At 56.2% G+C, this 15,467-nt stretch overlaps 1 protein-coding gene across 1 annotated transcript in view; it reads left to right on the forward strand.

Moving 5' to 3' along the window:
• The window catches only part of LOC148148596 (uncharacterized), a 43,588-nt gene that overhangs the window by 23,026 nt on the left and 5,095 nt on the right, over positions 1–15,467 (forward strand). The window lies entirely within an intron of this gene.

The raw sequence follows: 15,467 nt of genomic DNA on the forward strand, positions 1-15,467 counted from the left end.
CCGTACCCTCACACCCGTACCCTCACACCCGTCTACTCACACACATACACTCACACCCGTACACTCACACCTGTACCCTCACATCCATACTCTCACACATGTACTCACACACCTGTACACTCGCACCCGTACTTTCACACCCGTACCCTCACACCCGTACAATCACACCCGTACACTCACACCTGTACACTCAGACCCATACACTCACACCCGTACTCTCACACCCATACTCTCACATGCATACCCTCTCACCCGTACCCTCACTCCCGTACCCTCACACCCGTACTCTCACACCCGTACCCTCACACCCGTACTCTCACACCCGTACCCTCACACTCGTACCCTCACACCCGGACACTCGCACCCGTACTCTCGCACCCGTACTCTCGCACCTGTACTCTCGCACCCATATTCTCACACCCATACCCTCACACCCGTACCCTCACACCCATACCCTCACACCCGTACTCTCTCACCTGTACTCTTACACCTGTACCCTCACACCCATACTCTCACACTCATACTCTCACCTCCATACTCTCACACCCGTACCCTCACACCCATACCCTCACACCCGTACTCTCTCACCCGTACTCTCTCACTCGTACCCTCACACCTGTACTCTCACACCCATACTCTCACACCCGTACCCTCACACCCGTACCCTCACACCCGTACTCTCACACCCATACTCTCACACCCGTACCCTCACACCCGTACCCTCACACCCGTACCCTCACACCCGTACTCTCACACCCATACTCTCACACCCGTACCCTCACACCCGTACCCTCACACCCGTATCCTCACACCCGTACTCTCACACCCGTACTCTCTCACCCGTATCCTTACACCCGTACCCTCACACCCGTAATCTCACACTCGAACTCTCACCCCCATACTCACACACCCGTACTCTCTCACTCGTACCCTCACACCTGTACCCTCACACCCGTACCATCACACCCATAGCCTCACACCCATACTCTCGCACCCATACTCTCGCACCCGTACCCTCACACCCATACTCTAACACCCGTACACTCACACCCGTACCCTCACACCCATACTCTCGCATCCGTACGCTCACACCCGTACTCTCACACCCGTACCCTCACACCCGTACTCTAACACCCGTACCCTCACACCCGTACCCTCACACCCGTACTCTAACACCCGTACCCTCACATCCGTACTCTCTCACTTGTACCCTCATACCCGTACCCTCATACCCGTACCCTCACTCCCATATTCTCACACCCATAATCACACACCAATATTCACACACCCGTACCCTCACACCCATACCCTCACACCCATACCCTCACACCCATACCCTCACACCCATACTCTCGCACCCATACTCTCGCACCCGTACTCTAACACCCGTACACTCACACCTGTACTCTCACACCCGTACCCTCACACCCATACGCTCACACCCGTACTCTCGCACCCATACTCTAGCACCCGTACCCTCACACCCGTACGCTCACACCCGTACTCTCGCACCCATACTCTAACACCCGTACTCTCACACCCATACTCACACACCCGTACTCTCTCACTCGTACCCTCATACCCGTACCCTCACACCTGTACCCTCACTCCCATATTCTCACACCCATAATCACACACCCATACCCTCACACCCATACCCTCACACCCATACTCTCGCACCCGTACTCTAACACCCGTACACTCACACCTGTACTCTCACACCCGTACCCTCACACCTGTACTCTCGCACCCGTACCGTCACACCCGTACGCTCACACCCGTACTCTCGCACCCATACTCTCACACCTATACCCTTACACCCGTACACTCACACCCCTACCCTCTCACCCGCACCCTCACACCTGTACCCTCACACCCATACCCTCACACCCATAGCCTCACACCCATACTCTCGCACCCATACTCTCGCATCCGTACGCTCACACCCGTACTCTAACACCCGTACACTCACACCCGTACCCTCACACCCATACTCTCGCATCCGTACGCTCACACCCGTACTCTAACACCCGTACCCTCACACCCATACTCTCGCATCCGTACGCTCACACCCGTACCCTCACACCCGTACTCTAACACCCGTACCCTCACATCCATACTCTCTCACTCGTACCCTCATACCCGTACGCTCAAACCCGTACTCTCGCACCCATACTTTAACACCCGTACTCTCTCACTTGTACCCTCATACCCGTACCCTCATACCCGTACCCTCACTCCCATATTCTCACACCCATAAACACACGCCAATATTCACACACCCATACACTCACACCCGTACTCTCGCACCCGTACTCTAACACCCGTACACTCACACCTGTACTCTCACACCCGTACCCTCACACCCATACGCTCACACCCGTACTCTCGCACCCATACTCTAGCACCCGTACCCTCGCACCCGTACCCTCACACCCGTACGCTCAAACCCGTACTCTCGCACCCATACTTTAACACCCGTACTCTCTCACTTGTACCCTCATACCTGTACCCTCATACCCGTACCCTCACTCCCATATTCTCACACCCATAATCACACACCCATACCCTCACACCCGTACTCTAACACCCGTACTCTCGCACCCATACTCTCGCACCCATACTCTCGCACCCGTACTCTAACACCCGTACACTCACACCCGTACTCTCACACCCATACCCTTACACCCGTACTCTCGCACCCATACTCTAGCACCCGTACCCTCACACCCGTACGCTCACACCCGTACTCTCGCACCCATACTCTCACACCCATACCCTTACACCCGTACTCTCACACCCATACCCTCTCATCCGTACTCTTACACCCGTACACTCACACCCCTACTCTCTCACCCGCACCCTCACACCCGTACCCTCACACCCGTACTCTAACACCCGTATCCTCACACCCGTACTCTCACACCCGTACTCTCGCACCCGTACCCTCGCACCCGTACACTCGCACCCGTATTCTCTCACCCGTACTCTTACATCCGTACACTCACACCCCTACCCTCTCACGCGTACACTCACACCCCTACCCTCACACCCGTACTCACACACTCGTACTCTCGCACACGAACTCTCACACCTGTACTCTCACACCCGTACTCTCACATGCATACCCTCTCACCCGTACCCTCACACCCATAACCTTACACCCGTACTCTCACACCTGTACCCTCACACCCATACTCTAACACCCGTACTCTCGCACCCGTACTCTCACACCCGTACTCACACACCCGTACTCTCACACCCGTACCCTCACACCCATACTCTCGCACCCGTACTCACACACCCGTACTCTCACACCCGTACCCTCACACCCATACTCTCGCACCCGTACCCTCACACCCGTACTCTAACACCCGTACCCTCACACCCGTACTCTAACACCAGTACTCTAACACCCGTACTCTCTCACTCGTACCCTCATACCCGTACCCTCACACCTGTACCCTCACTCCCATATTCTCACACCCATAATCACACACCCATATTCACACACCCATACCCTCACACCCATACTCTCGCACCCGTACTCTCACACCCGTACTCTCACACCCGTACCCTCACACCCATACGCTCACACCCGTACTCTAACACCCGTACGCTCACACCCGTACTCTGACACCCGTACCCTCACACCCATACTCTCGCACCCATACGCTCACACCCGTACTCTAACACCCGTACGCTCACACCCGTACTCTGACACCCGTACCCTCACTCCCATATTCTCACACCCATAATCAGACACCCATATTCACACACCCATACCCTCACACCCATACTCTCGCACCCGTACTCTCACACCCGTACTCTCACACCCGTACCCTCACACCCATACGCTCACACCCGTACTCTAACACCCGTACGCTCACACCCGTACTCTCGCACCCATACTCTAGCACCCGTACCCTCGCACCCGTACCCTCACACCCGTACGCTCACACCCGTACTCTCGCACCCATACTTTAACACCCGTACTCTCTCACTCGTACCCTCATACCTGTACCCTCATACCCGTACCCTCACTCCCATATTCTCACACCCATAATCACACACCCATACCCTCACACCCGTACTCTAACACCCGTACTCTAACACCCGTACTCTCGCACCCATACTCTCGCACCCGTACTCTAACACCCGTACCCTTACACCCGTACTCTCGCACCCATACTCTAGCACCCGTACCCTCACACCCGTACGCTCACACCCGTACTCTCGCACCCATACTCTCGCACCCATACTCTCGCACCCGTACTCTAACACCCGTACCCTTACACCCGTACTCTCGCACCCATACTCTCACACCCATACCCTTACACCCGTACTCTCACACCCATACCCTCTCATCCGTACTCTTACACCCGTACACTCACACCCCTACTCTCTCACCCGCACCCTCACACCCGTACCCTCACACCCGTACTCTAACACTCGTACCCTCACACCCGTACTTTAACACCCGTACTCTCGCACCCGTACCCTCGCACCCGTACCCTCGCACCCGTACACTCGCACCCGTATTCTCTCACCCGTACTCTTACATCCGTACACTCACACCCCTACCCTCTCACGCGTACACTCACAACCCTACCCTCACACCCGTACTCACACACTCGTACTCTCGCACACGAACTCTCACACCTGTACTCTCACACCCGTACTCTCACATGCATACCCTCTCACCCGTACCCTCACACCCATAACCTCACACCCGTACTCTCACACCTGTACCCTCACACCCATACTCTAACACCCGTACTCTCGCACCCGTACTCTCACACCCGTACTCACACACCCGTACTCTCACACCCGTACCCTCACACCCATACTCTCGCACCCGTACTCACACACCCGTACTCTCACACCCGTACCCTCACACCCATACTCTCGCACCCGTACGCTCACACCCGTACTCTCACACCCGTACCCTCACACCCGTACTCTAACACCCGTACCCTCACACCCGTACTCTAACACCAGTACTCTAACACCCGTACTCTCTCACTCGTACCCTCATACCCGTACCCTCACACCTGTACCCTCACTCCCATATTCTCACACCCATAATCACACACCCATATTCACACACCCATACCCTCACACCCATACTCTCGCACCCGTACTCTCACACCCGTACTCTCACACCCGTACCCTCACACCCATACGCTCACACCCGTACTCTAACACCCGTACGCTCACACCCGTACTCTGACACCCGTACCCTCACACCCATACTCTCGCACCCATACGCTCACACCCGTACTCTAACACCCGTACGCTCACACCCGTACTCTGACACCCGTACCCTCACTCCCATATTCTCACACCCATAATCAGACACCCATATTCACACACCCATACCCTCACACCCATACTCTCGCACCCGTACTCTCACACCCGTACTCTCACACCCGTACCCTCACACCCATACGCTCACACCCGTACTCTAACACCCGTACGCTCACACCCGTACTCTGACACCCGTACCCTCACACCCATACTATCGCACCCGTACGCTCACACCCGTACTCTCACACCCGTACCCTCACACCCGTACCCTCACACCCATACGCTCACACCCGTACTCTAACACCCGTACGCTCACACCCGTACTCTGACACCCGTACCCTCACACCCATACTCTAACACCCGTACCCTCACACCCGTACTTTAACACCCGTACTCTCTCACTCGTATCCTCATACCCGTACCCTCACACCTGTACCCTCACTCCCATATTCTCACACCCATAATCACACACCCATATTTACACACCCATACCCTCACACCCATACTCTTGCACCCATACTCTCACACCCGTACCCTCACACCTGTACTCTCGCACCCGTACCCTCACACCCGTACGCTCACACCCGTATTCTCGCACCCATACTCTAGCACCCGTACCCTCACACCCGTACGCTCACACCCGTACTCTCGCACCCATACTTTAACACCCGTACTCTCTCACTCGTACCCTCATACCCGTACCCTCACACCTGTACCCTCACTCCCATATTCTCACACCCATAATCACACACCCATATTTACACATCCATACCCTCACACCCATACTCTCGCACCCATACTCTCGCACCCGTACTCTAACACCCGTACACTCACACCTGTACTCTCACACCCGTACCCTCACACCCGTACGCTCACACCCGTACTCTCGCACCCATACTCTAGCACCCGTACCCTCACACCCGTACGCTCACACCCGTACTCTCGCACCCGTACTTTAACACCCGTACTCTCACACCCGTACCCTCGCACCCGTACCCTCGCACCCGTACACTCGCACCCGTACTCTCACACCTGTACTCTCAAACCCATACCCTCACACCCGTACTCTCACACCCGTACTCTCACACCCGTACTCTCACACCCGTACTCTCGCACCCGTACCCTCACACCCGTACGCTCACACCCGTACTCTCGCACCCGTACTTTAACACCCGTACTCTCACACCCGTACCCTCGCACCCGTACCCTCGCACCCGTACACTCGCACCCGTACTCTCACACCTGTACTCTCAAACCCATACCCTCACACCCGTACTCTCACACCCGTACTCTCACACCCGTACTCTCACACCCGTACTCTCACACCCGTACTCTTACATCCGTACACTCACACCCCTACCCTCTCACGCGTACACTCACACCCCTACCCTCACACCCGTACTCACACACTCGTACTCTCGCACACGAACTCTCACACCTGTACTCTCGCACCCGTACTCTCACATGCATACCCTCTCACCCGTACCCTCACACCCATAACCTCACACCCATACTCTCACACCCATACTCTCGCACCCATACTCTAACACCCATACCCTCTCACCCGTACCCTCACACCCGTACCCTCTCACCCGTACCCTCACACCCATACCCTCACACCCGTACTCTCACACCCATACTTTCGCACCCGTACACTCACACCCATACTCTAACACCCGTACACTCACACCCGTACGCTCACACCCGTACTCTGACACCCGTACCCTCACACCCATACTCTAACACCCGTACTCTCACACCCGTACCCTCACACCTGTACCCTCACTCCCATATTCTCACACCCATAATAACACACCCATATTCACACACCCATACCCTCACACCCATACTCTTGCACCCATACCCTCTCACCCGTACCCTCACACCCATAACCTCACACCCATACCCTCACACCCATACTCTCGCACCCATACTTTCGCACCCGTACCCTCACACCCATACTCTCGCACCCGTACGCTCACACCCATACTCTCGCACCCGTACCCTCACACCCATACTCTCGCACCCGTACACTCACACCCATACTCTTGCACCCGTACCCTCGCACCCATACTCTCGCACCCGTACTCTCACACCCGTACTCTCGCACCCGTACCCTCACACCCATACTCTCGCACCCGTACCCTCACACCCGTACTCTCGCACCCGTACGCTCACACCCATACTCTCGCACCCGTACCCTCACACCCATACTCTCGCACCCGTACGCTCACACCCGTACTCTAACACCCGTACGCTCACACCCGTACTCTAACACCCGTACCCTCACACCCGTACTCTAACACCAGTACTCTCACACCCGTACTCTCTCACTCGTACCCTCATACCCGTACCCTCACACCTGTACCCTCACTCCCATATTCTCACACCCATAATCACACACCCATATTCACACACCCATACCCTCACACCCATACTCTCACACCCGTACTCTCACACCCGTACCCTCACACCCGTACTCTAACACCCGTACACTCACACCCGTACTCTAACACCCATACTCTCACACCCGTACCCTCACACCCATACTCTCGCACCCGTACGCTCACACCCGTACTCTAACACCCGTACCCTCACACCCGTACTCTAACACCAGTACCCTCACACCCGTACTCTCTCACTCGTACCCTCATACCCGTACCCTCACACCTGTACCCTCACTCCCATATTCTCACACCCATAATCACACACCCATATTTACACACCCATACCCTCACACCCATACTCTTGCACCCGTACCCTCACACCCGTACTTTAACACCCGTACTCTCACACCCGTACCCTCGCACCCGTACACTCACACCCGTAATCTCGCACCCGTACTCTCACACCCGTAATCTCGCACCCGTACACTCACACCCAAACCCTCACATCCATACCCTCACACCCGTACTCTCGCACCCGTACTCTTACACCCGTACTCTTACACCCGCACTCTTACACCCGTACACTCACACCCCTACCCTCTCACGCGTACACTCACACCCCTACCCTCACACCCGTACTCACACACTCGTACTCTCGCACACGAACTCTCACACCTGTACTCTCACACCCGTACTCTCACATGCATACCCTCTCACCCGTACCCTCACACCTGTACCCTCACACCCATACCCTCACACCCGTACCCTCACACCCATACCCTCACACCCGTACTCTCACACCCATACTTTCGCACCCGTACACTCACACCCATACTCTAACACCCGTACACTCACACCCGTACACTCACACCCGTACTCTCACACCCATACCCTCACACCCATACTCTCGCACCCGTACGCTCACACCCGTACTCTGACACCCGTACCCTCACACCCATACTCTCACACCCGTACTTTAACACCCGTACTCTCACACCCGTACCCTCACACCTGTACCCTCACTCCCATATTCTCACACCCATAATAACACACCCATATTCACACACCCATACCCTCACACCCATACTCTTGCACCCATACTCTCGCACCCGTACCCTCACACTCGTACTCTCACACTCATACTCTCACCTCCATACTCACACACCCGTACTCTCGCACCCGTACTCTCGCACCCGTACTCTCGCACCCATACTCTCTCACCCGTACACTTACACCCGTAACCTCACTCCCATACCCTCACACTCGAACTCTCACCCCCATACTCATACACCCATACTCTCTCACTCGTACCCTCACACCCGTCCTCTCGCACCCGTACACTCACACCCATACTCTCTCACTCGTACCCTCACACCCATACTCTCGCACCCGTACCCTCACACCCGTACCCTCACACCCGTACCATCACACCCGTACCCTCACACCCATATTCTCACACCCATAATCACACACCCATATTCACACACCCATACTCTCGCACCCATACTCTCGCACCCGTACCCTCACACCCATATTCTCACACCCATAATCACACACCCATATTCACACACCCGTACTCTCACACCCGTACTCTTGCACCCGTACCCTCACACCCATACCCTCACACCCATACCCTCACACCCGTACTCTTACACCCGTACTCTTACACCCGTACCCTCACACCCATATCCTCACACCCGTACTCTCACACCCGTACTCTCACACCCGTACCCTCACACTCGTACCCTCACACCCGTACTCTCGCACCCGTACTCTCGCACCCATATTCTCACACCCATACCCTCACACCCGTACCCTCACACCCATACCCTCAGACCCATACTCTCTCACTCTTCCTCTTACACCCATACCCTCACACCCATACCCTGACACTCGTACTGTCACCTCCATACTCACACACCCGTACTCTCTCACACGTACCCTCACACACGTACTCTCACACCCATACTCTCACACCCATACCCTCTCACCCGTACACACACACCTGTACTCTCTCACCCGTACTCTTACACCCGTACCCTCAAACCCGTACCCTCACACTCAAACTCTCACCCCCATACTCACACACCCGTACCCTCACACCCGTGCCCTCACACCCGTACCCTCACACCCATACCCTCACACCCGTACTCTCTCACCCGTACCCTCACACCCGTACCCTCACACCCGTACACTTGCACCCGTACCCTCACACCCGTACCCTCACACCCGTACCCTCACACACGTACCCTCACACTCATATTTTCACACACATAATCACACACCCATATTCACACACCATACATTCACACCCATACTCTCACACCCGTACACTCACACCCGTACTCTCACACCCGTACCCTCACATCTGTACTCTCGCACCTGTACCCTAACACCCATATGCTCACACCCGTACTCACACACCCGTACTCTCACACCCATACTCAAACACCCGTATTCTCGCACCCATACTCACACACCCGTACCCTCACACCCGTATCCTCACACCCGTACTCTCACACCCGTCCACTTGCACCCGTACACTCGCACCCGTACACTTGCACCCGTACACTCGCAACCGTACTCTCACACCCGTATTCACACACCTGTACTCTCACACCCGTACTCTCGCACCCGTACCCTCACACCCGTACGCTTACATCCATACTCTCACACCCGTACCCTCACACCCGTACCCTCACACCCGTACTCTCTCACCCGTACCCTCACACCCGTACCCTCACACCCGTACTCTCTCACCCGTACCCTCACACCTGTACACTCACACCCGTACTCTCACACCCGTACCCTCACACCTGTACACTCACACCCGTACTCTCACACCCGTACTCTCACACCCGTACTCTCACACCCCTACTCATACCCGTACCCTCACACCCGTACTCACACACCCGAACTCTCACACCCGTACTCACACACCTGTACCCTCACACCCGTACACTCACACCCATTCTCTCACACCCGTACTCTCACACCCGTACTTTCTCACCCGTACTCTCACACACCCGTACTCTGACACCCGTACCCTCACAACCGTACTCACACCCGTACTCTCACACCCGTACACTCCTACCCGTACACTCCCACCCGTACCCTCACACCCATTCTCTCACACCCGTACTCTCACACCCGTACTTTCTCACCCGTACCCTCACACCCGTACCCTCACACCCGTACTCGCAGACCCGTACTCTCGCACCCGTACCCTCACACGCGTACTCTCGCACCCGTACTCTCACACCCGTACTCTCGCACCCCTACTCATACCCGTAACCTCACACCCGTACTCTCACACCCGTACTCTCACACCCATACTCTGACACCCGTACTCTCGCACCCGTACGCGCAGACCCGTACCCTCACACGCGTACTCTCACACCCGTACTCTCACACCCGTACTCTCACACCCGTACCCTCACACCCGTACTCTCACACCCGTACTCTCGCACCCGTACCCTCACACGCGTACTCTCGCACCCGTACCCTCACACGCGTACTCTCGCACCCGTACTCTCACACCCGTACCCTCACACGCGTACTCTCACACCCGTACTCTCACACCCGTACTCTCGCACCCGTACTCTCACACCCGTACCCTCACACCCATACTCTCACACCCGTACTCTCACACCCGTACCCTCACACCCATACTCTCACACCCGTACTCTCGCACCCGTACTCTCACACCCGTACCCTCACACGCGTACTCTCACACCCGTACTCTCACACCCGTACTCTCACACCCGTACCCTCACACCCATACTCTCACACCCGTACTCTCGCACCCGTACCCTCACACGCGTACTCTCGCACCCGTACCCTCACACGCGTACTCTCGCACCCGTACTCTCACACCCGTACCCTCACACGCGTACTCTCACACCCGTACTCTCACACCCGTACTCTCGCACCCGTACTCTCACACCCGTACCCTCACACGCGTACTCTCGCACCCGTACCCTCACACGCGTACTCTCGCACCCGTACCCTCACACCCATACTCTCGCACCCGTACTCTCACACCCGCACCCTCACACGCGTACTCTCACATCCGTACACTCCCACCCGTACACTCCCACCCGTACCTCACACCCATTCTCTCACACCCGTACTCTCACACCCGTACCCTCACACCCATACTCTCACACCCGTACTCTCGCACCCGTACCCTCACACGCGTACTCTCGCACCCGTACCCTCACACGCGTACTCTCGCACCCGTACTCTCACACCCGTACTCTCGCACCCGTACCCTCACACGCGTACTCTCACACCCGTACCCTCACACGCGTACTCTCGCACCCGTACTCTCACACCCGTACCCTCACACGCGTACTCTCACACCCGTACTCTCACACCCGTACTCTCGCACCCGTACTCTCACACCCGTACCCTCACACCCATACTCTCACACCCGTACTCTCACACCCGTACCCTCACACCCATACTCTCACACCCGTACTCTCGCACCCGTACTCTCACACCCGTACCCTCACACCCGTACTCTCACACCCGTACTCTCGCACCCGTACCCTCACACGCGTACTCTCACACCCGTACTCTCACACCCGTACCCTCACACGCGTACTCTCACACCCGTACTCTCACACCCGTACTCTCACACCCGTACCCTCACACCCATACTCTCACACCCGTACTCTCGCACCCGTACCCTCACACGCGTACTCTCGCACCCGTACCTCACACCCATTCTCTCACACCCGTACTCTCACACCCGTACCCTCACACGCGTACTCTCACACCCGTACTCTCACACCCGTACTCTCACACCCGTACCCTCACACCCATACTCTCACACCCGTACTCTCGCACCCGTACCCTCACACGCGTACTCTCGCACCCGTACCCTCACACCCATACTCTCGCACCCGTACTCTCACACCCGTACACTCCCACCCGTACACTCCCACCCGTACCTCATACCCATTCTCTCACACCCGTACTCTCACACCCGTACTTTCTCACCCGTACTCTCACACACCCGTACTCTCGCACCCGTACTCTCACACCCGTACCCTCACACGCGTACTCTCGCACCCGTACTCTCACACCCGTACCCTCACACCCGTACTCTCACACCCATACTCTCACACCCGTACTCTCACACCCGTACTCACACACCCGTACCCTCACACCCGTACTCTCACACCCGTACTCTCGCACCCGTACTCTCACACCCGTACTCTCACACCCGTACTCTCACACCTGTACCCTCACATCCGTACCCTCACACCCATATTCACACACCATACCCTCACACCCATACTCTCGCACCCGTACTCTCACACCCATACTCTGACATCCGTACTCACACACCCGTACCCTCACACCCGTACTCTCACACCCGTACTCTCACACCCGTACTCTCACACCTGTACCCTCACATCCGTACCCTCACACCCATATTCACACACCATACCCTCACACCCCTACTCTCGCACCCGTACCCTCGCACCTGTACAATTAGACCCATACACTCACACCCGTACTCTCACACCCGTGCTCTCACACCCCTACTCATACCTGTAACCTCACACCCGTACACTCACACCCCTACCCTCACACCCGTACACACACACCCGTATTCTCACACCCGTACCCTCACACCCGTACTCACACACCCGTACTCACACACCCGTACTCACACACCCATACCCTCACACCCATACTCACACACCCGTACCCTCACGCCCATACACTCACACCCGTACTCTCACACCCATACTCTCCCACCCGTAAACTCCCACCCGTACCCTCACACCCATTCTCTCACACCCGTACTCTCACACCCGTACTTTCTCACCCGTAATCTTACACACCCATACTCTGACATCCGTACTCACACACCCGTACCCTCACACCCGTACCCTCAGAACCGTACTCACACCCGTACTCTCACACCCGTACACTCCCACCCGTACACTCCCACCCATACCCTCACACCTATTCTCTCACACCCGTACTTTCTCACCCGTAGTCTCACACACCCGTACTCTCACACCCGTACTCTCACACCCATACTCACACACCTGTACCCTCACACCCATACTCACACACCCGTACCCTCACGCCCATACACTCACACCCGTACTCACACCCGTACTCTCACACCCATACTTTCCCACCCGTAAACTCCCACCCGTACCCTCACACCCATTCTCTCACACCCGTACTCTCACACCCGTACTTTCTCACTCGTAATCTTACACACCCATACTCTGACATCCGTACTCACACACCCGTACCCTCACACCCGTACCCTCAGAACCGTACTCACACCCGTACTCTCACACCCGTACACTCCCACCCGTACACTCCCACCCATACCCTCACACCTATTCTCTCACATCCGTACTTTCTCACCCGTACTCTCACACACCCGTACTCTCACACCCGTACTCTCACACCCGTACTCTCACACCCGTACCCTCACACCCATACTCTCACACCCGTACCCTCACACCCATACTCACACACCCGTACCCTCACACCCATACTCTCACACCCGTACGCGCAGACCCGTACTCTTGCACACGTACTCTCACACCCGTACCCTCACATCCGTACTCACACACCCGTACCCTCACACCCGTACTCACAAACCCGTACTCTCGCACCCGTACCCTCACACCCGTACTCTCACACCTGTACTCACACACCCGTACCCTCTCTCACACCCGTACTCACACACCCGTTCTCTCACACCCTTACTCTCACACCCGTACTCTCACACCCGTACTCACACACCCCTACCCTCACACCCGTACCCTCACACCCGTACTCACACACCCGTACCCTCTCTCACACCCGTTCTCTCACACCCGTTCTCTCACACCCTTACTCTCACACCCGTACTCTCACACCCGTACTCACACACCCGTTCTCTCACACCCTTACTCTCACACCCGTACTCTCACACCCGTACTCTCACACCCCTACCCTCACACCCGTACCCTCACACCCGTACTCACACACCCGTACCCTCACACCCGTACTCACACACCCGTACTCACACACCCTTACTCTTGCACCCGTACCCTCACACCCGTACCCTCACACCCGTACTCACACACCCGTACCCTCACACCCGTACTCACACACCCTTACTCTTGCACCCGTACCCTCACACCCGTACCCTCACACCCATACCCTCACACCCGTACTCCAGATGCCTTTTATCTACCTTTCCGACAGGATTGCTTTCGTAGCCACAGCTGTCAGATGTCTCGTTCACAGTTTGAAACCTGACAGGTTCGTTTTTTGGTTTCTAAGACAAGTGACAATGGAATGTATTACATGACAATCCTTACACAATACTTGTCAATGTATAAGTCACTTTATCTTCCCTGTGATAAACCATTGCGTTTAAAACCATTGACATTATTGGGGTATATTACATCATGAGGGGCAGAGATGGGTTGAAAGCGGATAGCCTCTTTCCCAGGGCTGGGGGATTGAAAACTAGAGGGCAAAGGTTGAAGGTGAGAGGGGAAAGATTTCAGAAGAGCACAAGGGTAACTACTTCACACAGAGGGTGGTGCGTGTATGGAATGGGCAGCCAGAGGAAGTGATTGAGGCACAATTGCAACATTTTGAAAAGATTTGGATTGGTACATGCGTGGGAAAGGTTTTGAGGGATGCAGACTAAATCCAAGCAGTTGGAGCCAGCATGGTCAACATGAAACCAGTTTGGGCCATGGTTGGTTTATCCCTCTCCTTGAATCTTTC

This window comes from Chiloscyllium plagiosum, unplaced genomic scaffold, assembly GCF_037043375.1.
Source record: "Chiloscyllium plagiosum isolate Xiang-an unplaced genomic scaffold, Cpla_swu_hap1 HiC_scaffold_12, whole genome shotgun sequence".
Lineage (NCBI taxonomy): Eukaryota > Metazoa > Chordata > Chondrichthyes > Orectolobiformes > Hemiscylliidae > Chiloscyllium > Chiloscyllium plagiosum.